At 49.3% G+C, this 25,710-nt stretch overlaps 15 non-coding genes across 15 annotated transcripts; 6 read left to right on the top strand and 9 right to left on the bottom strand.

The window, feature by feature from the left end:
* Nucleotides 1–7,502: 7,502 nt before the first annotated feature.
* On the bottom strand, nt 7,503–7,575 carry trnav-cac (transfer RNA valine (anticodon CAC)). Its single transcript has one exon. It is a non-coding gene; the product is annotated as a tRNA-Val (tRNA).
* Nucleotides 7,576–7,662: 87 nt separating this feature from the next.
* On the top strand, nt 7,663–7,734 carry trnag-ucc (transfer RNA glycine (anticodon UCC)). The gene has a single exon. It is a non-coding gene; the product is annotated as a tRNA-Gly (tRNA).
* Nucleotides 7,735–9,278: 1,544 nt separating this feature from the next.
* trnav-cac (transfer RNA valine (anticodon CAC)) lies at nt 9,279–9,351 on the bottom strand. Its single transcript has one exon. It is a non-coding gene; the product is annotated as a tRNA-Val (tRNA).
* Nucleotides 9,352–11,058: 1,707 nt separating this feature from the next.
* Nucleotides 11,059–11,131, bottom strand: trnav-cac (transfer RNA valine (anticodon CAC)). The gene has a single exon. It is a non-coding gene; the product is annotated as a tRNA-Val (tRNA).
* An 87-nt stretch (nt 11,132–11,218) lies between these two features.
* Nucleotides 11,219–11,290, top strand: trnag-ucc (transfer RNA glycine (anticodon UCC)). The gene has a single exon. It is a non-coding gene; the product is annotated as a tRNA-Gly (tRNA).
* Nucleotides 11,291–12,834: 1,544 nt separating this feature from the next.
* On the bottom strand, nt 12,835–12,907 carry trnav-cac (transfer RNA valine (anticodon CAC)). Its single transcript has one exon. It is a non-coding gene; the product is annotated as a tRNA-Val (tRNA).
* An 87-nt stretch (nt 12,908–12,994) lies between these two features.
* Nucleotides 12,995–13,066, top strand: trnag-ucc (transfer RNA glycine (anticodon UCC)). Its single transcript has one exon. It is a non-coding gene; the product is annotated as a tRNA-Gly (tRNA).
* Nucleotides 13,067–14,610: 1,544 nt separating this feature from the next.
* Nucleotides 14,611–14,683, bottom strand: trnav-cac (transfer RNA valine (anticodon CAC)). Its single transcript has one exon. It is a non-coding gene; the product is annotated as a tRNA-Val (tRNA).
* Nucleotides 14,684–14,770: 87 nt separating this feature from the next.
* On the top strand, nt 14,771–14,842 carry trnag-ucc (transfer RNA glycine (anticodon UCC)). Its single transcript has one exon. It is a non-coding gene; the product is annotated as a tRNA-Gly (tRNA).
* Nucleotides 14,843–16,374: 1,532 nt separating this feature from the next.
* On the bottom strand, nt 16,375–16,447 carry trnav-cac (transfer RNA valine (anticodon CAC)). Its single transcript has one exon. It is a non-coding gene; the product is annotated as a tRNA-Val (tRNA).
* Nucleotides 16,448–16,534: 87 nt separating this feature from the next.
* trnag-ucc (transfer RNA glycine (anticodon UCC)) lies at nt 16,535–16,606 on the top strand. Its single transcript has one exon. It is a non-coding gene; the product is annotated as a tRNA-Gly (tRNA).
* Nucleotides 16,607–18,150: 1,544 nt separating this feature from the next.
* trnav-cac (transfer RNA valine (anticodon CAC)) lies at nt 18,151–18,223 on the bottom strand. Its single transcript has one exon. It is a non-coding gene; the product is annotated as a tRNA-Val (tRNA).
* A 1,691-nt stretch (nt 18,224–19,914) lies between these two features.
* trnav-cac (transfer RNA valine (anticodon CAC)) lies at nt 19,915–19,987 on the bottom strand. Its single transcript has one exon. It is a non-coding gene; the product is annotated as a tRNA-Val (tRNA).
* Nucleotides 19,988–20,074: 87 nt separating this feature from the next.
* trnag-ucc (transfer RNA glycine (anticodon UCC)) lies at nt 20,075–20,146 on the top strand. The gene has a single exon. It is a non-coding gene; the product is annotated as a tRNA-Gly (tRNA).
* Nucleotides 20,147–21,690: 1,544 nt separating this feature from the next.
* Nucleotides 21,691–21,763, bottom strand: trnav-cac (transfer RNA valine (anticodon CAC)). The gene has a single exon. It is a non-coding gene; the product is annotated as a tRNA-Val (tRNA).
* Nucleotides 21,764–25,710: the final 3,947 nt, after the last annotated feature.

The following is a 25,710-nucleotide window of genomic DNA, read 5'->3' as shown; positions in this document are numbered from 1 at the left end:
AGCTTAAGCCAAATGTAGGCTATTCTATTACAACCTTCATTAAATAAGACAAATAATTCAAAACAATTATTATTTCAAATGTTGGCGATTTGGATTCTCAGTATGTCTTCCCATCTACACAAACAGAAAAAGTGCCAAAAATGAAAGATAATTCGTTTAGTGTGTTACCAAAGGCTAGTCAGGCCCTATAGAGGGCTACCGCATGACGTCACCGCGCCGCAAGATTTTGTTAGGCGCCATATTGGAAGGCCAAGTACACATCTATGCAAGTACATACATACATAAAACAAACTACACCTGAAATGTAGCCAGGGCCGGTTCTGCCCTAATCTGGACCCGGGTGCAACATCGCACAACCCCCCCCCAAAAAAAAAAACAGTCTAAATCAGGACAACCATCACATAACTATAAACATTTTATATAAACTATTTTAACTAAATGGGCTATAATAAATAAGCCTGCAGGCAGCCACGGCGGGCTGCCTCAGAAAACTAACCATTCAATGACACCAACTGGAAGCCTGAAGCCACGGCGGGCTGCCTTAAAAAGTTAGTAACCATTTGTCCTACCTTAAAACTCGTTTTGCATTTTCTGCCTCCTTTTTTGTATTTTCGACCCTCCGTTTATTTTCTTTCCTTTTCTGAAAACCCGATTTGTGTCCAGACATTTTGTTCTGCTACCAACGAACTAACTCGTCAGGTCTCGTCTCTCGAGCCCGCGATGAAGAGCAACAACTGATACATTTTTACAAACAGCCAATAGGGAGGTTGCAACGTTCAGGCTCTTCTTTGCTCAGACACTCAGTAATTCACTTATTATCACATGGAGATGTGATAGCAGTCCACCTTCCCACTCTCTCCATTCAGTCAGCGAACGTCACACAGGAAGTGAACCCCAGCGGGTCATAGAAACTTGCGCAGGAGAAGAATGACTTTTATTTGTAGGCTACAGAAACTTTGAGGAACGAAATAAAAACCGGTATTAACCGGTTACCATTATTTTTAATAAGCGTTTCTGTTCCGGAACATAAAAAATAATAAAGTTTCTGGTTTCATTTCTGTTCCATGTGAAATAGAAAAAGTTCCCGGTTTTTGTTTTCATTCCTTGAACCGGTTCAAAGCCCTGCATTTTTCACAAGCTTTTGTTTTTGTTTTTTTTGTCAAACATAACCCACATTTGATTTGAGCACATTGTGGAAGAGGTCGACGACTAGTTATATATACAAGAGGAGAATGTAAGCTTCCCGACGGTATATGATACTTGCATGTACACCGAAGCATGCCCGAGGCAATCGATTGTGAACAGTAACAGGTCAGGTCATGTCAGTTAACAAGCAGATTATTAAACTACAGAGACTTAAATTACTCGCACAAATGTCAGTAGCCCTGAAATGACACAGGCTCGCGGAGACTCACAAGAAACGTGTGCAACAGAAAGAAACGTCTAAATCTATGGATGCTTTCCTCCGACCTAAAAACGACTCTCTAGCTGACAAAGTGACTGCGGCAGAGGTGACGAGTGTGTATCACACTGCCCAACACGCAATATCATATCGGGCAGGAGATTGTGGCACAAAGCTAGCTGCAACGATGTATCAGGACTCCGACATTGCGAAGATGATGGCATGTGGTCGGACAAAGGCAGAAGCCATCGTCACGGACGTGCTTGCCCCTGCCTCCGTCGAAGATTGCTTGAAAGTCCTCAGAAGACCACTGAATGAGCAACGAGAGACAACAACCAAAGGTAAAGTTAAAAGTTATATTAATATTAATGGATGTAACAGTGTTGCGTTAGCTATCTAGCTAAGGTCAGTGAAAAAAATTAAAAATTAATTTAATTCTGTCTCTTATCTCTCTTCCTTATTTCATTCAGATGCATACATGTCAACCTATACGGAATGTCCGTATTTTATACGGATTTGATTCAATAAACGTAGTATACGGGCGTACAAATAAAGTTATACAGATTCTTTAAAAAAACTTCAATATTTATTTAGAGCTATAATAAATTCCCACGATGATAAAAGAGCGCATAACATTTACAAACATACTGTACGCCACAGAAAGCACAAACAGCCAGTAAAGAGTCTTATGAAATCGCGCGTTATCTTGTGGTAGCGAGACTTCGTTCCACTTTTGATCATGCGCACACCGCATTGCAAGAATCCCGCCAACCAGGAAGTATTTTGTTTGAAATGCGTATTTCCATCTGAGCGACTTTCACTAGCGACTGAAAAGATTCTGAATGGGTACTCCGGCAAGATCAACACAGACACTTGCTGTGACATGCAGCCTAGTGAGTATTGGTGCAGAGTGCCAAAAAAGCTGTCATGGAGTACAATTCAGAACATTAGAGTGGCACTTTGTGTTTTTGTCGAACATTGGAGCTTTGTATTCATTCTGAAGGTTTATTGTTGTTAATATTGAATAAAAAGTAACTGGGATATATCATTGTTAATTATCATTCAAATTTTAGGTAAATTATTTTAATTTGCATCTTATACGGATTTTATAAGGGAAATACGGATTTTGGAGGTTGGTTATACAGGTTTGATTGACCAAAGGTTGACATGTATGCAGATGCTGGTGAGTCCTAAAGGTGTCCCCAAAGGCCTAAAGGTGTCCCCAAACACAGAAGAGTTTTTGCTGTGGTTGTGAGTTAAGAGACTTTTTTTCTACTGTTTCTGTGGTGCTGAGCCACTACAATTCCTCTTAATCCACTGAAAACTAAATGGAGACTTGTCACTATTCCTGCTGTACTGATGCACTGCAAAGCCTCAGACTCAATATTATATTATGATTGATTTAAAGTGAGTGGGCAGCACGGTGGTGTAGTGGTTAGCGCTGTCGCCTCACAGCAAGAAGGTCCTGGGTTCGAGCCCCGGGGCTGGCAAGGGCCTTTCTGTGCGGAGTTTGCATGTTCTCCCCGTGTCTGCGTGGGTTTCCTCCGGGTGCTCTGGTTTCCCCCACAGTCCAAAGACATGCAGGTTAGGTTAACTGGTGACTCTAAATTGACCGTAGGTGTGAATGTGAGTGTGAATGGTTGTCTGTGTCTATGTGTCAGCCCTGTGATGAGCTGGCGACTTGTCCAGGGTGTACCCCGCCTTTCGCCCGTAGTCAGCTGGGATAGGCTCCAGCTTGCCTGCGACCCTGTAGAACAGGATAAAGCGGCTAGAAATAATGAGATGAGATGAGATGAGATTTAAAGTGAATAAATTGTAATGGAAAATAAATAAAATTGAGTAGCTTCATTAAATCATAAGTGGAAGTGTGTCTGTTAAGTCATTGAATGGTCAAAATATTATTAATGTTTATTTAAAAAAAAAACACATTTGGTGGCCTGTTCATGACCATACATCACCAATAACAGCAGAATAGGGTATTATTGATATACCATGTAAGGTAGTATGTGCTAGAAATGGGTAAACCACTATCTGTGAGTCTTCCAGCGGCCGGCGCGGCGCCGTCCCACATTGTCCCTCAAAAACATACCCCTTTTCCCCCCTTGGGTTTATGAGCAGGTGGTCACCCTACCCTACAAACGCCCAGATGTCATGTCCATACAGTTTGAAAGGGCTAACTGTTAGACCACAGCTCACATGTTCCAGCTGCCTCACTGTCCGCCTCCTCTGTTATCATTGTGGCAGCGCGTGTAGCGGCTTCTTCCCTCTCACTCAGTCCGTGCACGCCCTCTCTCTGGCCGCACGCGAGCGGAGCAGCAATGGACAGAGAAGCGGCAGCTCAACGCACACAGCCACCCCGGATTACAGCGCACACAGCCACCCCGGATTACAGCGCACACAGCCACCCCGGATTACAGCGCACACAACCACCCCGCATTACAGCGCACACAGCCACCCCGGATTACAGCGCACACAGCCACCCCGCATTACAGCGCACACAGCCACCCCGGATTACAGCGCACACAGCCACCCCGGATTACAGAGCACACAACCACCTCGGATTACAGCGCACACAGCCACCCCGGGTTACAGCGCACACAGCCACCCCGGATTACAGCGCACACAGCCACCCCGGATTACAGCGCACACAGCCACCCCGGATTACAGCGCACACAGCCACCCCGGATTACAGCGCACACAACCACCCCGGATTACAAGAACATTGGTAGATTGCCGTGGAGTTTTTGTACCGCCGTTGTTTTAAACTTCTAACAGGACTGTATTATTATTTATTATTATTATTATTATTATTATTTTAAAAGGGCAACATTTAATTAGAGGCAAAAAGGGCAGGGGCTCAAGCACCCCTAAAGCCCTATGTGTGCATGTGCCTGCAAACAAGGACGCACTAAGCAGTTTTGAGTTTACATGTCCGAAAAGGAGTGGGCTGAAGTAAAAACTTATTTAATCCCACCCCTCTACTTTAGTCAATATAAATTGATTATCGAGCTTCCTTATATATACACACACACACACTGGGGGGGGGGGGGGGGGGGGGGGGCAGGAGGGGCCGTGGCCACCCCAGGGCACGCCTTGGCCCCGCCCTGGCCACCCCAGGGCCGGACAATAAAATTTATAAAACCAGTATGTCCCACGAAATGTTAGTTCTGCCCGCTGGATTTTTGTTCCGCCTATTTGGTTTCTGCGGGGATGCATATTACCGTAGCACATAAACGTTTCGCGTGTTCAAGCAGCAGGTGGTATCAGATAGTCATGCTCTAGTCCTACAACACAACAACCTACAAACTACGTGAATGTGCGATTAATTTGGGAGGTAAGTTATTCATCTCATACTTTCTTCAAGTTCTCACTTTGTATATATACAGTTACAATTCTGTCCTCAGACAATTCAGAGTTTCCAGAAATCTCCTGAGTTTCCAGAAATCTCCACTTTGCCTGGGGTTTTCGAAAGTATCTGTTTTCAGTGACTGAAACCTTCGTTTACATGTAAATGCAACCGTATAGATAAATATGTGTCTTTATAGATATCCGGCTACAGTGGGATTTGTGCTGTGGGCACACATAGATAGATACTAGATACACAGTAGATATAGAGAAGTTGTGTGATTGTTTATATTAATGTGTGTGAGATGTTGTGTGTTACTGGTGGGAGTACACATTGATTAATAATTGTCACACTCATACATACACAACACTCATGCATTCTCTCAACACACACTGTCCCCCTACCCCTCTCATGCGCCACATTTCTATATTTACATGTAACACACTCACTCATACACAACACTTATGCACTCTCTTAACACACTGTCTATCTCTCACACACACACAATTTGTGCACTACATTTCTATATTTACATGTAACATTCATACACTCTCAACACAGACACACAACTCATGCACTAAATTTTTATATTTAAATGTAACACTCATGCACTGTCTTAACACTCTCTCTCTCTCACACTCATATATGAACACACACTTCACTCTCTTAACACACACTATGGCCGAATCCCATTTCACCCCTTGGACCAACCCCTTGGCCCTTCCCCTCCATTTTGCGCGTTCACGTGAAGGGGTAGGGGCATCCCAATCCCAGTTAACGCGGAGGGGTAGGGGAAGGCATAGGGCTTCTGTACCCCTCCAAACGGAGATTTTCCTGGAGCAGACTCCGAACGAAGGGGTTTGAGTGATTTCCCACAATGCCATGCGGATTTCAGCGAGATTTCATGCGGATTTCAGAAAGATGGCGGTTCCCGCGGCGAAGGATTGTCATAAATGTATTTTCTCCATTATTTACGTGTTTTAAGTTGTTATCCAGAGGAAAAACGCCGCTTGATTCGCTTTCGAGCTGAGAATGAGCAGCGATTTCTGAAATCCAAGCTGCTGCTAAAAAGCTTTGGGAGTGAGTATTGTTTTCGGTTGCTTTACTGCGTATGTTTTGTTCTGTTATTCTCGCTTTTATTGTTTACATGAGTGTTCTGACACCTCATTCTGTCGGATGTGGTGCACGAAGCGCCAAAGATATCCCCTTCAGTGGTGTTAGTTAACAAATCACACCCTGCCAGCAGAGATTTCTGCCTCTGGCTCTGACTGTAGCGGCTGGTCGCAGCCAATGACGCGTCGCGTTTAACGCTGACGGAGGTACGCGATGACGTATGCGATCGTTGAAGGGCTATCCCAATACGTAAGGGTTGAATTTCAAGCCCTATCCCTTGTAGCTCAGTTTCAAGGGGAAGGGCCAAGGGGAAGGTGGAGGGGAAGGGGTAGGGGTAGAAATTAGAATTGGGATTGGGCCTAAGTCTTTCTCTCACTCACTATAAGATACAACTCATGCACTCTCAACACACACCCTCTCTTACACACACATACCACTCATGCATGATGCACTACATTTCTATATTTACATGTAACACACTCACTGGTATACACAACACTCGTGCACTCTCAACACACACCACTCATGCACTACATTTCTATATTCACGTATAACACACACAACACTCATGCACTCTGAACATACACTCTCTCACACACACACACACACAACTTATGCACTTCATTTTTGTATTTACATGTAACATATCTTCACACACACAGAGCTCATCTATATCTACATGCAGTGCACATACTTTCCCCCCTGTCTCTCTCACACACACACACACCACTCATGCACTACACCTCATCTATGTCATGTGTTACATCAGTGTAACACTTTCACTCACTCACTCACACACACGCACGCGCACACACACACAAACACATTTTGTAACTCAACACATTTAGTTTGTACAGTACTTACAATGGACAATATCACAACGTGTTGTAAGTGTTTACATATGTTGTATGTATGAGTTAAGTATACAAGTATTTTCCTTTTCCTGAGCAAAGCACTCTTTATTCAAGCCTGACTAATATCCTTACTACTTCCCAGGTGCCTGGGGCAGGTGATCTTTTAGTTTTTACTTCTGCATTTTAGTAGTGATCGTTAAAATCCTGATGCTTAACTAGAGTAAACAAGTTGGATGGTTTCTTTGTTTTGCAGATGCTTTATGTTACAAAAATAAATGAATACATTAATTTCTGACCTCTTGGCTCACATGGGTTTTGTTCATGAGTTAGGCACCAGATATGCCACCAGATACATCAGAATACAGGAACTCAAATCTAGCTAATTCAAAATTTCCCAGGGAAGGACCCCCGGACCCCCTCACCTCAGCTTTATTTAGTCACAGCATGGCCACCCCCTGTATATCCTTGGCCCCCCTTTGGCCACCCCATGAAAAAAATCCTGGCTACGCCACTGAATTCAACACTGGGGATTTTGCTGTTTGTGTTTGGTGATGGTTTATGCTCAATTCCTGATGAGTCCACTTCTTACTGTGGTTATTTTCTGTGTTCTGCAATACTCTCACTCCTGCTATAATTGACCTTAAAAGATGCTGAAAAATCAGCATTCTATGGCACTGTATACATTCGACACAGACTGTCCATTCCAGTGTGTTGAAGCTGAATGCATGTGCACTACCACTACTGGATCGGCATATTCAAAAAATAAATAAACAAACCCACCCACCGCTGTTTCTGCCCGGTTTCAAACCGGGGACCTTTCGTGTGTGAGACGAACGTGATAACCACTACACTACAGAAACCTCAGTGCTTAGACCGATCAGCTGTTGCCTGGGCCTCAAGTTCAGAAGCAATGGCACTTAGGCATCTGTCCCCAGGCCAGGCACGCAGCGTTGGTGGTATAGTGGCTAGCATAGCTGCCTTCCAAGCAGTTGACCCGGGTTCGATTCCTGGCCAACGCACACCCTTTAACGCTTCGTTTCTCTGATGAAAGGCAGAGAGCGTGGCCAGGCACCCGGGAGGAAACGGCAGCAACGGATCGGTTGCTCGTCACTGCCTTGCCAAGGAGGTGACTGAGGGCCGCTCCTTCTGCTTTCCGCTCGCGTTGCATGCAGTCGAATGGCATCGGTTTGCGCAAACCTGGGCGTGCTTCAAGGACACGGGCGCCTGCGTGCTTGTCTTTCGTTGGCGGCAAGCTGCTTCTTTGCATGTTTTCCACAAACAGAGGACTGCACAGTCACGGTTTGAGAGTCAATAAGCAAATGTGTCTGAATGTTGGCCGGCAAATACTCGTTGAGACATGATGAAGCATTCCAGAGTCAATGCCACTTTGCAGCGTTCTGATGCCGTGTGCAGCCCTGTTGACCTGACCTCACTCCGTAAACGAGCAACGAAGTGGCATTTGAGAACACCACCTCCCCGTGACGAATTGCAATGTCCATGCTTCCACAGTCAACAGAAATGTAGATCGTGCCCGATTTTGTTTTTAAAGCAGCCGTCACGGACCTTGATGGAAAACCAGAGAGGCAGGGAAACCGTGCAAACGAGGTTTTGTCCCGACGGTCGTCTGCACCTAGGAGAACATGACAACCACTAAGCTACAGAAAGCAATCCGGTCACGTTAAGGGTCTGTCTTTCTGGCTGTTTCGAGGGTACCTGATTTTGGCAAGGCGATAACTGGACGTTAAGGGAAGCAGAGCTCAAAAGGCAAAGCATGGCTCTGCCAGGTTTCTCAGGAGCGTCTATTCGCTTGTCAGGTGAAAGGGGAGACCACTGCACAGCAGAAAACACGCGAAGCTTTTTCAGCGTCTCGGTTTGGGACTGTTCCGAAAGGCACGGACGGAGCAGAGATCGCAGCTCGACATTTGTTCGCCGCCAAGTTCAAGAAAACGAGCACCAATTCCACCCGGTTTTGAATCGGGGACCGTTCTCGTGTTAAGCGAACGTGGCCGCCGCTACAGCACAGAAACCACGCGCGTGTTAGCTCTTGCCTGGGCCTCAAGAAGAACACAGATCACGCTTAAGCGACTGTCACGAGGATAGGGGCACGGCCTTGGCGTCGTAGAGATGAGCTGGTGGTCGAGTGTGACGAGGATCAGCACTGAAAAGCGCTGCAACAACATCACGGGAAGAAATCAAATGCCTTGTTTGGACGGGCCAAGGAGATGACTGAGGACTGTTCCTTCCGCTTTCCACGAGCGACGTAAGTAGTTGTTTGCAGGGTTGAATGACATCAGTTTGCCCCTGCGTACGTTCGACCCATGAAGCGGTGAACAACACGGGCTCCTGCGTGTTTTCCTTTCGTTGGCAACAAGCGACAGGTGTATATTTGTCCACAAACAGAGAACTGGAGAGTCACTGTGTAAGATTTGTTCAGCAAATGTGTCCATACCTTGGCTGGTGAAAAGCAAACACTTCCGTAGTTGGCACGGTCAGAGCAGAGATCACAGCTCAGCAGTCACTCAAAAAAAAAAAAAATAAATAAATAAACAAACCCACCCACCGCTGTTTCTGCCCGGTTTCGAACCGGGGACCTTTCGTGTGTGAGACGAACGTGATAACCACTACACTACAGAAACCTCAGCGCTTGGACCGATCAGCTGTTGCTTGGGCCTCAAGTTCAGAAGCAATGGCACTTAGGCATCTGTCCCCAGGCCAGGCACGCAGTGTTGGTGGTATAGTGGCTAGCATAGCTGCCTTCCAAGCAGTTGACCTGGGTTCGATTCCTGGCCAACGCACACCCTTTAACGCTTCGTTTCTCTGATGAAAGGCAGAGAGTGTGGCCAGGCACCCGGGAGGAAACGGCAGCGACGGATCGGTTGCTCGTCACTGCCTTGCCAAGGAGGTGACTGAGGGCCGCTCCTTCTGCTTTCCGCTCGCGTTGCATGCAGTCGAATGGCATCGGTTTGCGCAAACCTGGGCGTGCTTCAAGGACACGGGCGCCTGCGTGCTTGTCTTTCGTTGGCGGCAAGCTGCTTCTTTGCATGTTTTCCACAAACAGAGGACTGCACAGTCACGGTTTGAGAGTCAATAAGCAAATGTGTCTGAATGTTGGCCGGCAAATACTCGTTGAGACATGATGAAGCATTCCAGAGTCAATGCCACCTTGCAGCGTTCTGATGCCGTGTGCAGCCCTGTTGACCTGACCTCACTCCGTAAACGAGCAACGAAGTGGCATTTGAGAACACCACCTCCCCGTGACGAATTGCAATGTCCATGCTTCCACAGTCAACAGAAATGTAGATCGTGCCCGATTTTGTTTTTAAAGCAGCCGTCACGGACCTTGATGGAAAACCAGAGAGGCAGGGAAACCGTGCAAACGAGGTTTTGTCCCGACGGTCGTCTGCACCTAGGAGAACATGACAACCACTAAGCTACAGAAAGCAATCCGGTCACGTTAAGGGTCTGTCTTTCTGGCTGTTTCGAGGGTACCTGATTTTGGCAAGGCGATAACTGGACGTTAAGGGAAGCAGAGCTCAAAAGGCAAAGCATGGCTCTGCCAGGTTTCTCAGGAGCGTCTATTCGCTTGTCAGGTGAAAGGGGAGACCACTGCACAGCAGAAAACACGCGAAGCTTTTTCAGCGTCTCGGTTTGGGACTGTTCCGAAAGGCACGGACGGAGCAGAGATCGCAGCTCGACATTTGTTCGCCGCCAAGTTCAAGAAAACGAGCACCAATTCCGCCCGGTTTCGAATCGGGGACCGTTCTCGTGTTAAGCGAACGTGGCCGCCGCTACAGCACAGAAACCACGCGCGTGTTAGCTCTTGCCTGGGCCTCAAGAAGAACACAGATCACGCTTAAGCGACTGTCACGAGGATAGGGGCACGGCCTTGGCGTCGTAGAGATGAGCTGGTGGTCGAGTGTGACGAGGATCAGCACTGAAAAGCGCTGCAACAACATCACGGGAAGAAATCAAATGCCTTGTTTGGACGGGCCAAGGAGATGACTGAGGACTGTTCCTTCCGCTTTCCACGAGCGACGTAAGTAGTTGTTTGCAGGGTTGAATGACATCAGTTTGCCCCTGCGTACGTTCGACCCATGAAGCGGTGAACAACACGGGCTCCTGCGTGTTTTCCTTTCGTTGGCAACAAGCGACAGGTGTATATTTGTCCACAAACAGAGAACTGGAGAGTCACTGTGTAAGATTTGTTCAGCAAATGTGTCCATACCTTGGCTGGTGAAAAGCAAACACTTCCGTAGTTGGCACGGTCAGAGCAGAGATCACAGCTCAGCAGTCACTCAAAAAATAAATAAATAAACAAACAAACCAACCCACCCACCCACCGCTGTTTCTGCCCGGTTTCGAACCGGGGACCTTTCGTGTGTGAGACGAACGTGATAACCACTACACTACAGAAACCTCAGCGCTTGGACCGATCAGCTGTTGCCTGGGCCTCAAGTTCAGAAGCAATGGCACTTAGGCATCTGTCCCCAGGCCAGGCATGCAGCGTTGGTGGTATAGTGGCTAGCATAGCTGCCTTCCAAGCAGTTGACCCGGGTTCGATTCCCGGCCAACGCACACCCTTTAACGCTTCGTTTCTCTGATGAAAGGCAGAGAGCGTGGCCAGGCACCCGGGAGGAAACGGCAGCGACGGATCGGTTGCTCGTCACTGCCTTGCCAAGGAGGTGACTGAGGGCCGCTCCTTCTGCTTTCCGCTCGCGTTGCATGCAGTCGAATGGCATCGGTTTGCGCAAACCTGGGCGTGCTTCAAGGACACGGGCGCCTGCGTGCTTGTCTTTCGTTGGCGGCAAGCTGCTTCTTTGCATGTTTTCCACAAACAGAGGACTGCACAGTCACGGTTTGAGAGTCAATAAGCAAATGTGTCTGAATGTTGGCCGGCAAATACTCGTTGAGACATGATGAAGCATTCCAGAGTCAATGCCACTTTGCAGCGTTCTGATGCCGTGTGCAGCCCTGTTGACCTGACCTCACTCCGTAAACGAGCAACGAAGTGGCATTTGAGAACACCACCTCCCCGTGACGAATTGCAATGTCCATGCTTCCACAGTCAACAGAAATGTAGATCGTGCCCGATTTTGTTTTTAAAGCAGCCGTCACGGACCTTGATGGAAAACCAGAGAGGCAGGGAAACCGTGCAAACGAGGTTTTGTCCCGACGGTCGTCTGCACCTAGGAGAACATGACAACCACTAAGCTACAGAAAGCAATCCGGTCACGTTAAGGGTCTGTCTTTCTGGCTGTTTCGAGGGTACCTGATTTTGGCAAGGCGATAACTGGACGTTAAGGGAAGCAGAGCTCAAAAGGCAAAGCATGGCTCTGCCAGGTTTCTCAGGAGCGTCTATTCGCTTGTCAGGTGAAAGGGGAGACCACTGCACAGCAGAAAACACGCGAAGCTTTTTCAGCGTCTCGGTTTGGGACTGTTCCGAAAGGCACGGACGGAGCAGAGATCGCAGCTCGACATTTGTTCGCCGCCAAGTTCAAGAAAACGAGCACCAATTCCGCCCGGTTTCGAATCGGGGACCGTTCTCGTGTTAAGCGAACGTGGCCGCCGCTACAGCACAGAAACCACGCGCGTGTTAGCTCTTGCCTGGGCCTCAAGAAGAACACAGATCACGCTTAAGCGACTGTCACGAGGATAGGGGCACGGCCTTGGCGTCGTAGAGATGAGCTGGTGGTCGAGTGTGACGAGGATCAGCACTGAAAAGCGCTGCAACAACATCACGGGAAGAAATCAAATGCCTTGTTTGGACGGGCCAAGGAGATGACTGAGGACTGTTCCTTCCGCTTTCCACGAGCGACGTAAGTAGTTGTTTGCAGGGTTGAATGACATCAGTTTGCCCCTGCGTACGTTCGACCCATGAAGCGGTGAACAACACGGGCTCCTGCGTGTTTTCCTTTCGTTGGCAACAAGCGACAGGTGTATATTTGTCCACAAACAGAGAACTGGAGAGTCACTGTGTAAGATTTGTTCAGCAAATGTGTCCATACCTTGGCTGGTGAAAAGCAAACACTTCCGTAGTTGGCACGGTCAGAGCAGAGATCACAGCTCAGCAGTCACTCAAAAAATAAATAAATAAACAAACAAACAAACCCACCCACCGCTGTTTCTGCCCGGTTTCGAACCGGGGACCTTTCGTGTGTGAGACGAACGTGATAACCACTACACTACAGAAACCTCAGCGCTTGGACCGATCAGCTGTTGCCTGGGCCTCAAGTTCAGAAGCAATGGCACTTAGGCATCTGTCCCCAGGCCAGGCACGCAGCGTTGGTGGTATAGTGGCTAGCATAGCTGCCTTCCAAGCAGTTGACCCGGGTTCGATTCCCGGCCAACGCACACCCTTTAACGCTTCGTTTCTCTGATGAAAGGCAGAGAGCGTGGCCAGGCACCCGGGAGGAAACGGCAGCGACGGATCGGTTGCTCGTCACTGCCTTGCCAAGGAGGTGACTGAGGGCCGCTCCTTCTGCTTTCCGCTCGCGTTGCATGCAGTCGAATGGCATCGGTTTGCGCAAACCTGGGCGTGCTTCAAGGACACGGGCGCCTGCGTGCTTGTCTTTCGTTGGCGGCAAGCTGCTTCTTTGCATGTTTTCCACAAACAGAGGACTGCACAGTCACGGTTTGAGAGTCAATAAGCAAATGTGTCTGAATGTTGGCCGGCAAATACTCGTTGAGACATGATGAAGCATTCCAGAGTCAATGCCACTTTGCAGCGTTCTGATGCCGTGTGCAGCCCTGTTGACCTGACCTCACTCCGTAAACGAGCAACGAAGTGGCATTTGAGAACACCACCTCCCCGTGACGAATTGCAATGTCCATGCTTCCACAGTCAACAGAAATGTAGATCGTGCCCGATTTTGTTTTTAAAGCAGCCGTCACGGACCTTGATGGAAAACCAGAGAGGCAGGGAAACCGTGCAAACGAGGTTTTGTCCCGACGGTCGTCTGCACCTAGGAGAACATGACAACCACTAAGCTACAGAAAGCAATCCGGTCACGTTAAGGGTCTGTCTTTCTGGCTGTTTCGAGGGTACCTGATTTTGGCAAGGCGATAACTGGACGTTAAGGGAAGCAGAGCTCAAAAGGCAAAGCATGGCTCTGCCAGGTTTCTCAGGAGCGTCTATTCGCTTGTCAGGTGAAAGGGGAGACCACTGCACAGCAGAAAACACGCGAAGCTTTTTCAGCGTCTCGGTTTGGGACTGTTCCGAAAGGCACGGACGGAGCAGAGATCGCAGCTCGACATTTGTTCGCCGCCAAGTTCAAGAAAACGAGCACCAATTCCGCCCGGTTTCGAATCGGGGACCGTTCTCGTGTTAAGCGAACGTGGCCGCCGCTACAGCACAGAAACCACGCGCGTGTTAGCTCTTGCCTGGGCCTCAAGAAGAACACAGATCACGCTTAAGCGACTGTCACGAGGATAGGGGCACGGCCTTGGCGTCGTAGAGATGAGCTGGTGGTCGAGTGTGACGAGGATCAGCACTGAAAAGCGCTGCAACAACATCACGGGAAGAAATCAAATGCCTTGTTTGGACGGGCCAAGGAGATGACTGAGGACTGTTCCTTCCGCTTTCCACGAGCGACGTAAGTAGTTGTTTGCAGGGTTGAATGACATCAGTTTGCCCCTGCGTACGTTCGACCCATGAAGCGGTGAACAACACGGGCTCCTGCGTGTTTTCCTTTCGTTGGCAACAAGCGACAGGTGTATATTTGTCCACAAACAGAGAACTGGAGAGTCACTGTGTAAGATTTGTTCAGCAAATGTGTCCATACCTTGGCTGGTGAAAAGCAAACACTTCCGTAGTTGGCACGGTCAGAGCAGAGATCACAGCTCAGCAGTCACTCAAAAAATAAATAAATAAATAAATAAACAAACCCACCCACCGCTGTTTCTGCCCGGTTTCGAACCGGGGACCTTTCGTGTGTGAGACGAACGTGATAACCACTACACTACAGAAACCTCAGCGCTTGGACCGATCAGCTGTTGCCTGGGCCTCAAGTTCAGAAGCAATGGCACTTAGGCATCTGTCCCCAGGCCAGGCACGCAGCGTTGGTGGTATAGTGGCTAGCATAGCTGCCTTCCAAGCAGTTGACCCGGGTTCGATTCCTGGCCAACGCACACCCTTTAACGCTTCGTTTCTCTGATGAAAGGCAGAGAGCGTGGCCAGGCACCCGGGAGGAAACGGCAGCGACGGATCGGTTGCTCGTCACTGCCTTGCCAAGGAGGTGACTGAGGGCCGCTCCTTCTGCTTTCCGCTCGCGTTGCATGCAGTCGAATGGCATCGGTTTGCGCAAACCTGGGCGTGCTTCAAGGACACGGGCGCCTGCGTGCTTGTCTTTCGTTGGCGGCAAGCTGCTTCTTTGCATGTTTTCCACAAACAGAGGACTGCACAGTCACGGTTTGAGAGTCAATAAGCAAATGTGTCTGAATGTTGGCCGGCAAATACTCGTTGAGACATGATGAAGCATTCCAGAGTCAATGCCACTTTGCAGCGTTCTGATGCCGTGTGCAGCCCTGTTGACCTGACCTCACTCCGTAAACGAGCAACGAAGTGGCATTTGAGAACACCACCTCCCCGTGACGAATTGCAATGTCCATGCTTCCACAGTCAACAGAAATGTAGATCGTGCCCGATTTTGTTTTTAAAGCAGCCGTCACGGACCTTGATGGAAAACCAGAGAGGCAGGGAAACCGTGCAAACGAGGTTTTGTCCCGACGGTCGTCTGCACCTAGGAGAACATGACAACCACTAAGCTACAGAAAGCAATCCGGTCACGTTAAGGGTCTGTCTTTCTGGCTGTTTCGAGGGTACCTGATTTTGGCAAGGCGATAACTGGACGTTAAGGGAAGCAGAGCTCAAAAGGCAAAGCATGGCTCTGCCAGGTTTCTCAGGAGCGTCTATTCGCTTGTCAGGTGAAAGGGGAGACCACTGCACAGCAGAAAACACGCAAAGCTTTTTCAGCGTCTCGGTTTGGGACTGTTCCGAAAGGCACGGACGGAGCAGAGATCGCAGCTCGACATTTGTTCGCCGCCAAGTTCAAGAAAACGAGCACCAATTCCGCCCGGTTTCGAATCGGGGACCGTTCTCGTGTTAAGCGAACGTGGCCGCCGCTACAGCACAGAAACCACGCGCGTGTTAGCTCTTGCCTGGGCCTCAAGAAGAACACAGATCACGCTTAAGCGACTGTCACGAGGATAGGGGCACGGCCTTGGCGTCGTAGAGATGAGCTGGTGGTCGAGTGTGACGAGGATCAGCACTGAAAAGCGCTGCAACAACATCACGGGAAGAAATCAAATGCCTTGTTTGGACGGGCCAAGGAGATGACTGAGGACTGTTCCTTCCGCTTTCCACGAGCGACGTAAGTAGTTGTTTGCAGGGTTGAATGACATCAGTTTGCCCCTGCGTACGTTCGACCCATGAAGCGGTGAACAACACGGGCTCCTGCGTGTTTTCCTTTCGTTGGCAACAAGCGACAGGTGTATATTTGTCCACAAACAGAGAACTGGAGAGTCACTGTGTAAGATTTGTTCAGCAAATGTGTCCATACCTTGGCTGGTGAAAAGCAAACACTTCCGTAGTTGGCACGGTCAGAGCAGAGATCACAGCTCAGCAGTCACTCAAAAAATAAATAAATAAACCCACCCACCGCTGTTTCTGCCCGGTTTCGAACCGGGGACCTTTCGTGTGTGAGACGAACGTGATAACCACTACACTACAGAAACCTCAGCGCTTGGACCGATCAGCTGTTGCCTGGGCCTCAAGTTCAGAAGCAATGGCACTTAGGCATCTGTCCCCAGGCCAGGCACGCAGCGTTGGTGGTATAGTGGCTAGCATAGCTGCCTTCCAAGCAGTTGACCCGGGTTCGATTCCTGGCCAACGCACACCCTTTAACGCTTCGTTTCTCTGATGAAAGGCAGAGAGCGTGGCCAGGCACCCGGGAGGAAACGGCAGCGACGGATCGGTTGCTCGTCACTGCCTTGCCAAGGAGGTGACTGAGGGCCGCTCCTTCTGCTTTCCGCTCGCGTTGCATGCAGTCGAATGGCATCGGTTTGCGCAAACCTGGGCGTGCTTCAAGGACACGGGCGCCTGCGTGCTTGTCTTTCGTTGGCGGCAAGCTGCTTCTTTGCATGTTTTCCACAAACAGAGGACTGCACAGTCACGGTTTGAGAGTCAATAAGCAAATGTGTCTGAATGTTGGCCGGCAAATACTCGTTGAGACATGATGAAGCATTCCAGAGTCAATGCCACTTTGCAGCGTTCTGATGCCGTGTGCAGCCCTGTTGACCTGACCTCACTCCGTAAACGAGCAACGAAGTGGCATTTGAGAACACCACCTCCCCGTGACGAATTGCAATGTCCATGCTTCCACAGTCAACAGAAATGTAGATCGTGCCCGATTTTGTTTTTAAAGCAGCCGTCACGGACCTTGATGGAAAACCAGAGAGGCAGGGAAACCGTGCAAACGAGGTTTTGTCCCGACGGTCGTCTGCACCTAGGAGAACATGACAACCACTAAGCTACAGAAAGCAATCCGGTCACGTTAAGGGTCTGTCTTTCTGGCTGTTTCGAGGGTACCTGATTTTGGCAAGGCGATAACTGGACGTTAAGGGAAGCAGAGCTCAAAAGGCAAAGCATGGCTCTGCCAGGTTTCTCAGGAGCGTCTATTCGCTTGTCAGGTGAAAGGGGAGACCACTGCACAGCAGAAAACACGCGAAGCTTTTTCAGCGTCTCGGTTTGGGACTGTTCCGAAAGGCACGGACGGAGCAGAGATCGCAGCTCGACATTTGTTCGCCGCCAAGTTCAAGAAAACGAGCACCAATTCCGCCCGGTTTCGAATCGGGGACCGTTCTCGTGTTAAGCGAACGTGGCCGCCGCTACAGCACAGAAACCACGCGCGTGTTAGCTCTTGCCTGGGCCTCAAGAAGAACACAGATCACGCTTAAGCGACTGTCACGAGGATAGGGGCACGGCCTTGGCGTCGTAGAGATGAGCTGGTGGTCGAGTGTGACGAGGATCAGCACTGAAAAGCGCTGCAACAACATCACGGGAAGAAATCAAATGCCTTGTTTGGACGGGCCAAGGAGATGACTGAGGACTGTTCCTTCCGCTTTCCACAAGCGACGTAAGTAGTTGTTTGCAGGGTTGAATGACATCAGTTTGCCCCTGCGTACGTTCGACCCATGAAGCGGTGAACAACACGGGCTCCTGCGTGTTTTCCTTTCGTTGGCAACAAGCGACAGGTGTATATTTGTCCACCAACAGAGAACTGGAGAGTCACTGTGTAAGATTTGTTCAGCAAATGTGTCCATACCTTGGCTGGTGAAAAGCAAACACTTCCGTAGTTGGCACGGTCAGAGCAGAGATCACAGCTCAGCAGTCACTCAAAAAATAAATAAATAAATAAATAAACAAACCCACCCACCGCTGTTTCTGCCCGGTTTCGAACCGGGGACCTTTCGTGTGTGAGACGAACGTGATAACCACTACACTACAGAAACCTCAGTGCGTGGACCGATCAGCTGTTGCCTGGGCCTCAAGTTCAGAAGCAATGGCACTTAGGCATCTGTCCCCAGGCCAGGCACGCAGCGTTGGTGGTATAGTGGCTAGCATAGCTGCCTTCCAAGCAGTTGACCAGGGTTAGATTCCTGGCCAACGCACACCCTTTAACGCTTCGTTTCTCTGATGAAAGGCAGAGAGCGTGGCCAGGCACCCGGGAGGAAACGGCAGCGACCGATCGGTTGCTCGTCACTGCCTTGCCAAGGAGGTGACTGAGGGCCGCTCCTTCTGCTTTCCGCTCGCATTGCATGCAGTCGAATGGCATCGGTTTGCGCAAACCTGGGCGTGCTTCAAGGACACGGGCGCCTGCGTGCTTGTCTTTCGTTGGCGGCAAGCTGCTTCTTTGCATGTTTTCCACAAACAGAGGACTGCACAGTCACGGTTTGAGAGTCAATAAGCAAATGTGTCTGAATGTTGGCCGGCAAATACTCGTTGAGACATGATGAAGCATTCCAGAGTCAATGCCACTTTGCAGCGTTCTGATGCCGTGTGCAGCCCTGTTGACCTGACCTCACTCCGTAAACGAGCAACGAAGTGGCATTTGAGAACACCACCTCCCCGTGACGAATTGCAATGTCCATGCTTCCACAGTCAACAGAAATGTAGATCGTGCCCGATTTTGTTTTTAAAGCAGCCGTCACGGACCTTGATGGAAAACCAGAGAGGCAGGGAAACCGTGCAAACGAGGTTTTGTCCCGACGGTCGTCTGCACCTAGGAGAACATGACAACCACTAAGCTACAGAAAGCAATCCGGTCACGTTAAGGGTCTGTCTTTCTGGCTGTTTCGAGGGTACCTGATTTTGGCAAGGCGATAACTGGACGTTAAGGGAAGCAGAGCTCAAAAGGCAAAGCATGGCTCTGCCAGGTTTCTCAGGAGCGTCTATTCGCTTGTCAGGTGAAAGGGGAGACCACTGCACAGCAGAAAACACGCGAAGCTTTTTCAGCGTCTCGGTTTGGGACTGTTCCGAAAGGCACGGACGGAGCAGAGATCGCAGCTCGACATTTGTTCGCCGCCAAGTTCAAGAAAACGAGCACCAATTCCGCCCGGTTTCGAATCGGGGACCGTTCTCGTGTTAAGCGAACGTGGCCGCCGCTACAGCACAGAAACCACGCGCGTGTTAGCTCTTGCCTGGGCCTCAAGAAGAACACAGATCACGCTTAAGCGACTGTCACGAGGATAGGGGCACGGCCTTGGCGTCGTAGAGATGAGCTGGTGGTCGAGTGTGACGAGGATCAGCACTGAAAAGCGCTGCAACAACATCACGGGAAGAAATCAAATGCCTTGTTTGGACGGGCCAAGGAGATGACTGAGGACTGTTCCTTCCGCTTTCCACGAGCGACGTAAGTAGTTGTTTGCAGGGTTGAATGACATCAGTTTGCCCCTGCGTACGTTCGACCCATGAAGCGGTGAACAACACGGGCTCCTGCGTGTTTTCCTTTCGTTGGCAACAAGCGACAGGTGTATATTTGTTCACAAACAGAGAACTGGAGAGTCACTGTGTAAGATTTGTTCAGCAAATGTGTCCATACCTTGGCTGGTGAAAAGCAAACACTTCCGTAGTTGGCACGGTCAGAGCAGAGATCACAGCTCAGCAGTCACTCAAAAAATAAATAAATAAACCCACCCACCGCTGTTTCTGCCCGGTTTCGAACCGGGGACCTTTCGTGTGTGAGACGAACGTGATAACCACTACACTACAGAAACCTCAGCGCTTGGACCGATCAGCTGTTGCCTGGGCCTCAAGTTCAGAAGCAATGGCACTTAGGCATCTGTCCCCAGGCCAGGCACGCAGCGTTGGTGGTATAGTGGCTAGCATAGCTGCCTTCCAAGCAGTTGACCCGGGTTCGATTCCTGGCCAACGCACACCCTTTAACGCTTCGTTTCTCTGATGAAAGGCAGAGAGCGTGGCCAGGCACCCGGGAGGAAACGGCAGCGACGGATCGGTTGCTCGTCACTGCCTTGCCAAGGAGGTGACTGAGGGCCGCTCCTTCTGCTTTCCGCTCGCGTTGCATGCAGTCGAATGGCATCGGTTTGCGCAAACCTGGGCGTGCTTCAAGGACACGGGCGCCTGCGTGCTTGTCTTTCGTTGGCGGCAAGCTGCTTCTTTGCATGTTTTCCACAAACAGAGGACTGCACAGTCACGGTTTGAGAGTCAATAAGCAAATGTGTCTGAATGTTGGCCGGCAAATACTCGTTGAGACATGATGAAGCATTCCAGAGTCAATGCCACTTTGCAGCGTTCTGATGCCGTGTGCAGCCCTGTTGACCTGACCTCACTCCGTAAACGAGCAACGAAGTGGCATTTGAGAACACCACCTCCCCGTGACGAATTGCAATGTCCATGCTTCCACAGTCAACAGAAATGTAGATCGTGCCCGATTTTGTTTTTAAAGCAGCCGTCACGGACCTTGATGGAAAACCAGAGAGGCAGGGAAACCGTGCAAACGAGGTTTTGTCCCGACGGTCGTCTGCACCTAGGAGAACATGACAACCACTAAGCTACAGAAAGCAATCCGGTCACGTTAAGGGTCTGTCTTTCTGGCTGTTTCGAGGGTACCTGATTTTGGCAAGGCGATAACTGGACGTTAAGGGAAGCAGAGCTCAAAAGGCAAAGCATGGCTCTGCCAGGTTTCTCAGGAGCGTCTATTCGCTTGTCAGGTGAAAGGGGAGACCACTGCACAGCAGAAAACACGCGAAGCTTTTTCAGCGTCTCGGTTTGGGACTGTTCCGAAAGGCACGGACGGAGCAGAGATCGCAGCTCGACATTTGTTCGCCGCCAAGTTCAAGAAAACGAGCACCAATTCCGCCCGGTTTCGAATCGGGGACCGTTCTCGTGTTAAGCGAACGTGGCCGCCGCTACAGCACAGAAACCACGCGCATGTTAGCTCTTGCCTGGGCCTCAAGAAGAACACAGATCACGCTTAAGCGACTGTCACGAGGATAGGGGCACGGCCTTGGCGTCGTAGAGATGAGCTGGTGGTCGAGTGTGACGAGGATCAGCACTGAAAAGCGCTGCAACAACATCACGGGAAGAAATCAAATGCCTTGTTTGGACGGGCCAAGGAGATGACTGAGGACTGTTCCTTCCGCTTTCCACGAGCGACGTAAGTAGTTGTTTGCAGGGTTGAATGACATCAGTTTGCCCCTGCGTACGTTCGACCCATGAAGCGGTGAACAACACGGGCTCCTGCGTGTTTTCCTTTCGTTGGCAACAAGCGACAGGTGTATATTTGTCCACCAACAGAGAACTGGAGAGTCACTGTGTAAGATTTGTTCAGCAAATGTGTCCATACCTTGGCTGGTGAAAAGCAAACACTTCCGTAGTTGGCACGGTCAGAGCAGAGATCACAGCTCAGCAGTCACTCAAAAAATAAATAAATAAATAAATAAATAAACCCACCCACCGCTGTTTCTGCCCAGTTTCGAACCGGGGACCTTTCGTGTGTGAGACGAACGTGATAACCACTACACTACAGAAACCTCAGTGCGTGGACCGATCAGCTGTTGCCTGGGCCTCAAGTTCAGAAGCAATGGCACTTAGGCATCTGTCCCCAGGCCAGGCACGCAGCGTTGGTGGTATAGTGGCTAGCATAGCTGCCTTCCAAGCAGTTGACCAGGGTTAGATTCCTGGCCAACGCACACCCTTTAACGCTTCGTTTCTCTGATGAAAGGCAGAGAGCGTGGCCAGGCACCCGGGAGGAAACGGCAGCGACCGATCGGTTGCTCGTCACTGCCTTGCCAAGGAGGTGACTGAGGGCCGCTCCTTCTGCTTTCCGCTCGCATTGCATGCAGTCGAATGGCATCGGTTTGCGCAAACCTGGGCGTGCTTCAAGGACACGGGCGCCTGCGTGCTTGTCTTTCGTTGGCGGCAAGCTGCTTCTTTGCATGTTTTCCACAAACAGAGGACTGCACAGTCACGGTTTGAGAGTCAATAAGCAAATGTGTCTGAATGTTGGCCGGCAAATACTCGTTGAGACATGATGAAGCATTCCAGAGTCAATGCCACTTTGCAGCGTTCTGATGCCGTGTGCAGCCCTGTTGACCTGACCTCACTCCGTAAACGAGCAACGAAGTGGCATTTGAGAACACCACCTCCCCGTGACGAATTGCAATGTCCATGCTTCCACAGTCAACAGAAATGTAGATCGTGCCCGATTTTGTTTTTAAAGCAGCCGTCACGGACCTTGATGGAAAACCAGAGAGGCAGGGAAACCGTGCAAACGAGGTTTTGTCCCGACGGTCGTCTGCACCTAGGAGAACATGACAACCACTAAGCTACAGAAAGCAATCCGGTCACGTTAAGGGTCTGTCTTTCTGGCTGTTTCGAGGGTACCTGATTTTGGCAAGGCGATAACTGGACGTTAAGGGAAGCAGAGCTCAAAAGGCAAAGCATGGCTCTGCCAGGTTTCTCAGGAGCGTCTATTCGCTTGTCAGGTGAAAGGGGAGACCACTGCACAGCAGAAAACACGCGAAGCTTTTTCAGCGTCTCGGTTTGGGACTGTTCCGAAAGGCACGGACGGAGCAGAGATCGCAGCTCGACATTTGTTCGCCGCCAAGTTCAAGAAAACGAGCACCAATTCCGCCCGGTTTCGAATCGGGGACCGTTCTCGTGTTAAGCGAACGTGGCCGCCGCTACAGCACAGAAACCACGCGCGTGTTAGCTCTTGCCTGGGCCTCAAGAAGAACACAGATCACGCTTAAGCGACTGTCACGAGGATAGGGGCACGGCCTTGGCGTCGTAGAGATGAGCTGGTGGTCGAGTGTGACGAGGATCAGCACTGAAAAGCGCTGCAACAACATCACGGGAAGAAATCAAATGCCTTGTTTGGACGGGCCAAGGAGATGACTGAGGACTGTTCCTTCCGCTTTCCACGAGCGACGTAAGTAGTTGTTTGCAGGGTTGAATGACATCAGTTTGCCCCTGCGTACGTTCGACCCATGAAGCGGTGAACAACACGGGCTCCTGCGTGTTTTCCTTTCGTTGGCAACAAGCGACAGGTGTATATTTGTCCACCAACAGAGAACTGGAGAGTCACTGTGTAAGATTTGTTCAGCAAATGTGTCCATACCTTGGCTGGTGAAAAGCAAACACTTCCGTAGTTGGCACGGCTCTTTTTGCTCTTCTTAGGCCGAATCCCATTTCACCCCTTGGACCAACCCCTTGGCCCTTCCCCTCCATTTTGCGCGTTCACGTGAAGGGGTAGGGGTATCCCAATCCCAGTTAACGAGGAGGGGTAGGGGAAGGGGTAGGGCTTCTGTACCCCTCCAAACGGAGATTTTCCTGGAGCTGACTCCGAACGAAGGGGTTTGAGTGATTTCCCACAATGCCATGCGGATTTCAGCGAGATTTCATGCGGATTTCAGAAAGATGGCGGTTCCTGCGGCGAAAGATTGTCATAAATGTATTTTCTCCATTATTTACGTGTTTTAAGTTGTTATCCAGAGGAAACACGCCGCTTGATTCGCTTTCGAGCTGAGAATGAGCAGCGATTTCTGAAATCCAAGCTGCTGCTAAAAAGCTTTGGGAGTGAGTATTGTTTTCGGTTGCTTGACTGCGTACGTTTTGTTTTGTTATTCTCGCTTTTATTGTTTACATGAGTGTTCTGACACCTCATTCTGTCGGATGTGGTGCACGAAGCGCCAAAGATATCCCATTCAGTGGTGTTAGTTAACAAATCACACCCTGCCAGCAGAGATTTCTGCCTCTGGCTCTGACTGTAGCGGCTGGTCGCAGCCAATGACGCATTTGGTCGTGTTTTGCTAACGTAAACGCTGACGGAGGTACGCGATGACGTATGCGATCGTTGAAGGGCTATCCCAATACGTAAGGGTTGAATTTCAAGCCCTATCCCTTGTAGCTCAGTTTCAAGGGGAAGGGCCAAGGGGGAGGGGTAGAAATTAGAATTGGGATTGGGCCTTACTATAAGGAGCCGGCTCTTTCGGCTCCCAAACGGCTCCTGAGATTTTATTTTTGATTTAATTGCTGCAATTAACTAGTTACTTAATTACATTATTATTTATATTTTATCAATAGGATGTTTTCCATTTTATTTTTTAGTTTTTGTAGCCATTGTAAAGCTTTGTCAAGTATAGTAGTGTAACAATGTTCTAGCTATAGAAATAAAACTTACCAATTAATAAATTATTTTCTCACAAACATAATGCAAAACTGTGTTATATTACGAATATAAAATACACAGCTGATTTTCCCCTCCTCAGGTGCCTCACAGACTCCTCTCCCCTGTGCTCCACAGCTTTAAGCATTACACCAATTTTCGTATTTTCGCAGCTGTGAATGACATCAACCCCCCCAACCAAACAAAGTAGGCGTACACCATGCTACTTTTTTTCCTTTGAATGGTAATAGACAACACAAAGACGCAATCGGACAGCAACTTTTGTGAAAGTCTCTCTCTCTCTGAGGCACCTAAGGACAAAAAACTAATTCGGCTCCCACCGAAGAGCCGGCTCCCGTCGTTCACTTCAAAGAGCCGGCTCTTTGAACCGGATCGTTCGCGACCGACACATCACTACCGGTTTCCTACTGACCCAGACAAGAGGGCCAAATGGATTGCAGCTGCGAAGAGACAGGATTGGGAGCCAACAGAGTACTCCAGACTTTGCAGTGATCATTTCATTTCAGGTTAGTTTATCAGTTAACGCAATTTTGATAAAATATATTGCAAAAAGGAAATGGGTCAGTGTTTGTTAACCCATCTGAGCAGTGAAACAAGGCAGTGTTAATTTGTCTAGGGTTGCATGTAGCAGACATCAGACATAAAACGCAATAACAGAGGCTAGAAAGAAACGGGACACAGAAACAAATAAACAGGGCTCCATACCAAGGCTGGGTACAGTGTTTGTGATAAAAGACAGATCCAATTTAACACGAATCACAGCTTACTTTCTTGTTAAAATGTGCAAAGGTCTCCACCATCTCATACCGCCTTGCACTGAAGGACTTAAGCGTGCCATCCAAAATGGCTGCGTCACGTGACTTGGTCACGTGGGTGAAATACCTCAATTCCCTGCTGTTGAGATGAGTGAAGTCATCTGGCTGCCATCTTACCACTCACATCGATAGTGTGTGATCATTTGACTTCTGTGTTAAGCTGTCATGTCCGATCAAATTTGCCCCAAGAAAAGTATCTCCTGACTTTTTTCCTTTCATTACCACTTCTTATTTTCTCAACTTTACCCACATTCCTTACATATCTTTATAGCACTCCCCTTCACTGTTGTTGTTTTTTTCTTTCTTTTCCAGTTCAGTCTCTGATCATTTTTTTTGAGCAGCTCTTTTACTACTATAATTATTTTTACAGAGATTATTTCAGGTGGCACGGTGGTGTAGTGGTTAGCGCTGTTGCCTCACAGCAAGAAGGTCCTGGGTTCGAGCCCCGGGGCCGGCGAGGGCCTTTCTGTGCGGA

This window comes from Neoarius graeffei, chromosome 1 (assembly GCF_027579695.1).
Source record: "Neoarius graeffei isolate fNeoGra1 chromosome 1, fNeoGra1.pri, whole genome shotgun sequence".
Lineage (NCBI taxonomy): Eukaryota > Metazoa > Chordata > Actinopteri > Siluriformes > Ariidae > Neoarius > Neoarius graeffei.
The sequence above is the reverse complement of the archived record's forward strand: the minus strand, read 5'-3'. Positions and strand labels throughout refer to the sequence as shown.